Genomic DNA, 4,638 nt, shown 5'->3' on the forward strand with positions numbered 1-4,638 from the left:
AGAACATGGGACAGATGGTCTTTGCACAAAAAAATAGTAGTCTGGTTCTCCATTGCTTTACCCATGTAAAAATGTATTAGAGGGTGTCAGCACTATTATTGTCTTGATGATAACACCTCCTTTTGTGCAGTGCAAAGCACCAGATAATCAGGCCCAAATAGCAGGTGGTAGAATAGGGAACTAGAAAGTCAGAAGTGTGCCGTAGGAGGAATTCATAGATTCACTATGTGAAATCCTGGCCCCATTGAAGTCAATGGCAAACTTTCCACTGACCTCAATGGAGTCAGGATTTAAGCCATGGATTTTAAGATCAGAAATGACTTATGACTATCTGCTATGACTTTCTGCATAGCTCAGGTAATAGAATTTTACCCAATAACTCCTTCATTACAACTGAATTAGAGTATATCATTTCAAAAGATATTATCTTGTTTTAAAATTCAGGTGATGGGAGAATTTACCCTATCTAATGATAAATTGTTCCAATGGCTAAGCTAAAATATTAGCACTTTTAGAATTGAAACTAGAAAAATTCTACCTTCCCACCACTGAATCTTGTAATACCTATGCTGCCAGATTAAAGAGCTGTATACTATCCGATTAATTATTCATAAAGTACCTAAAAATTTTTGCAGAGGACCTGAAAGTGAAGACCAGAATCCATCAGTGATTATTTCAGCCATATGGACATATTAGGGGAGGGTTGGGAAAAGAGACAGTCTTGTGTCAAAGGCTGACTTCCAATAACTTGCAGCGAGGTAGCTGCTCTGCTATGCCCGAAACCCTGACCCAGAATCAGGTCATCTATGAATGGTTTAGCATCAGGTCCCCACAAATATGTGGTGCGCAACAGGTCAGAGGCGGTTCCCTTCTGTCCGCACTCCGATCTCAACATGAATGACTCTCCTCACTGAACCCTACCCCCAGAGGGGGGCAGCTATCCTGGGCCAACCAAGGCTCCACGGCACTGCTGTATCATTACATTTAGGGGGGTTTCTGACTTAGAGGTGTTCAGTCATAATCCCACAGATGGCAGCTTTGTCCCATTGGCTTCTTGGCCAAGCACATACACCAAATGCATGAACTTACGGTTCTTTTTGTATTGAGCAGGATTACTACTGCAACAAATCATCGCCAGTAGGGTAAAATTAATCTCTCTCATGACAGTCTAAACCAAGTTCACATTCCCTAGTAGTGGGTGAACAATCCAACACTTGGTGCATTCTACTTCACAATGATAGGAAGAGCCAACATTGAAGGATTAAAAAGTGATGTTGCTATGAACTCTTGGCTGCCACAAGCCAGTTATCCCTGTGATAACTTTTCTGACACCTCCTGCTTAAAACCCAAAAAGTCAGAAGGATCGTGAGGCCCTTTTATTCATACGAAAAGTCAACATTAAGTGAGCTTTTGCCCTTCTGCTCCACGGGAGGTTTCTGTCCTCCCTGAGCTTACCTTAGGACATCTGCATTACTGTTTGACAGGTGTACCGCCCCAGTCAAACTCCCCCCCGACACTGTCCCTGGAGCGAGTTGTACCTGGCATGCGCTGGACGCTTGGAGCCAGAAGCAAGAGCCCCTTGGGACTCCCCCCCACCTCACAAGGTAAGTGAAAAAAAGATAAGAATAGTGGTATTTCACTGGTGGCCCAGAGGCCTTCCCACTTATTCTACATGTAAGGTGACTGTTGCCCCCTTACTAATATTCAGTGGGGGTGTTTTAGTTGCTAGCTCCCAGTACTAAAAAGGGGGAAGGGTTGATGGGGAATCAGGACACTGAGACTGACAGCCCCCAGGAACAATGGGGAGAGGCCAATGCTCCAGGTCAGCCTGAATGACAGGGCAGGTAGGCTAATCAGGGAGTCAGGAGGCCAGGGAGGTCCCATCCTCTGTGTGAGCTGGAATTGCCTGGGTCAGACAGAGTGGAGCCAAGCTAAGGAGAAAGTAGGGGTTCAAGCTGAGCTGGGGAGCAGAGCTGTGCCAGATCCAGAGAGAGCAGACCCTGTCCTGGGAGCAGAGCTGCAGCCCCAAAGCCAGAGGCACAGCCCAGAGAGAGCAGACTTGCCCTGGGAGGAGAGCTGCAGCAACCAGAGCCAAAAGGGGCCAGAAAAGCAGCCCACAAAGCAGGTCAGTGCTGGGAGCAGAGTCATAGAAGCCTCCTGCAGAGCAGACCTGTCTTGGGAGCAGAGCTGTAGCAACCAGAGGCAGAGGGGCCAGAGAAGCAGCCCAGGGAGCTGGAGGCAGAGCAGCAGCAGTGCTGAGACAGAGTGGTGGAGCTGGGGCTGGAGCAGTCCAGAGCTGGGTGCTGTGAGCAGCTGGGGAGAGCGAGGGGGACCCTGGGCAGCGGGCCCAGCACAGGGAGATGCCTCAGCCAAGAGGCTCTGCAGGCCAGGCTTGGATCGTAACCCCGACAGGGTGGGGGCGACACTGGGAAGAAGGGTCCTACCGCTTAGAGCCTGAGAGTGTGTGGCCACCACCAGAGCAAGTGTCCAACCCACAGCATCCCTGCAGCACAGTCAGGGCCTGAGAAGGAGGCCTGGGACTTGCAAGGAACAGACTCTGAACTGCCCTGATGTTCCAGAGACACTGTTTGTGATGTTCCCTGCCACAGAGCGGGTTGATGTGTTTCCTTTAACCTTTTCCATTTTTCCTTATTCTTCTTAAAATTGTTGATTAAATAACGTGCATTTGCTTTAACTTGTATGTAATGGTCAGAGAAGTGCCCAGTGCAGAGAAAGTACCCCACAGTGGGGACACCCTAGCCCCTGTCCTAGGTGACCACAGCAGGGTTGGGGGTTGAGCCCCCCCTAGGAATCCTGGGCCCAGCCTTGTTGGGGTTATGAGGACTCTGCCAGACAGGAGAGTGGAAGGGGAGTCCTCAAGGGCAGGGAGGCCACTGGGTAAAGGAAGTGGAAGTGAGGACTCAGATCCTTTCGCCAGCCCACTTCCCCAGGATAGTGCAGAAGCCAGGAAAGTTCCCCACAATAGCGGTACTATTCCCCCACTTACATACACCTCATGTCTCTTCAGTGCCAGACTAGAGTCAAGCTCAACAGGGTCTTCTTTCCCTGTTGATTCTGCCAAGCCCATTCCCTTGACTGTAGTTTTGCTAGATAGTAGGTAGGGACAGTGGAAATCTCGTTCATCCATTCATGAGCATCACTAATTCGATGAGAAGGCATTTGGCTATTTTCAAAACCCTCACGGGTTTCTTTTCTAGGTTATTTGGAGTGTAAGTACACCCCTGGTGGCCCGTCCAACCAAGTTTACCATGTCCAGTGTGAGCAATCATGAATTACTGTAATCATTATGAGAGTTTCATGAAGGAAAGAGGAGTAGATAGATTGGATAAGAGAGAGATGAAAAGAAAGGGAACTACAATACCCACCTGGGGAGGTGAGGAAACAGATTAACAGAGCAAAATGGGTACCCAGAAATCACCTACTACAGGACAGGCCCCATAAGGAAAATAACTGGCCATCACGTACAGCCCCCAGCTAAAACCTCTCCAGCACATCATCAATGATCTACAACCTATCCTAGAAAATGATCCCTCACTCTCCCAGACCTTGGGAGACAGGCCAGTCCTTGCTTACAGATAGCCCCCCCAATCTGAAGCAAATACTCACCAACAACTGCATACCACACCACAGAAACACTAACCCAGGAACCAATCCCTGTAGCAAACCTTGTTGCCTACTCTGTCCCCATATCCACTCTAGCAACACCTTCAGAGGCTCATTCACCTGCACGTCTACTAATGTTATATAGGCCATCATGTGCCAGCAATGCCCCTCTGCCATGTACATGGGCCAAACCGGACAGTCTCTACGTAAAAGAATAAATGGACACAAATCGGACATCAGGAATGGTAATATACAAAAGCCAGTGGGAGAACACTTCAATCTTCCTGGACATTCTATAACAGATTTGAAAGTAGCTATACTTGAACAAAAAAAAAACTTCAGAAACAGACTTCAAAGAGAAACAGCAGAACTAAAATTCATTTGCAAATTTAACACCATTAATTTGGGCTTGAATAAGGACTGGGAGTGGCTGGCTCATTAGAGAAGCAGTTTTGCCTCTCCTGGAATTGACACCTCCTCATCTATTCTTGGGAGTGGACTACATCCACCCTGATTGAATTGGCCCTGTCAGCACTGGTTCTCCACTTGTGAGGTAACTCCCTTCTCTTCATGTGTCAGTATATTTATGTCTGCATCTGTAACTTTCACTCCATGCATCTGAAGAAGTGGGTTTTTTACCCACAAAAGCTTATGCTCAAATAAATCTGTTAGTCTTTAAAATGCCACGGGACTCCTTGTTGTTTTTGTGGATACAGACTAACATGGCTACCCCCTGATAATCGCCTTCCAGGATACAGTCTCATTCTGTAGGTGTCACCTGCATTCCTTGTTCCTAGTAGATTGATCCAGTTTACCATGTGATCCAGATTACTCTATCAGTGCACTGTCAGAGCATTTTTTAACCATTCTACCAATCTTTGTGGTGTTCACAGATTTATCAGCAGTCATTTTATCTTTATGTCCAGATCATTGTTCTTTTGAGGTAAATACTGACCCAACACAAATTTTGGTATCTTCAGTTGAAGTCAATGAATAAAAATTTCATAACTGCCT

At 47.1% G+C, this 4,638-nt stretch overlaps 1 pseudogene; it reads right to left on the reverse strand.

Moving 5' to 3' along the window:
* Positions 1 to 715: 715 nt before the first annotated feature.
* On the reverse strand, positions 716 to 3,078 carry LOC144930535 (28S ribosomal RNA; annotated as a pseudogene).
* Positions 3,079 to 4,638: the final 1,560 nt, after the last annotated feature.

This window comes from Lepidochelys kempii, chromosome 4 (genome assembly GCF_965140285.1).
Source record: "Lepidochelys kempii isolate rLepKem1 chromosome 4, rLepKem1.hap1, whole genome shotgun sequence".
NCBI classification, from domain to species: Eukaryota; Metazoa; Chordata; order Testudines; family Cheloniidae; genus Lepidochelys; species Lepidochelys kempii.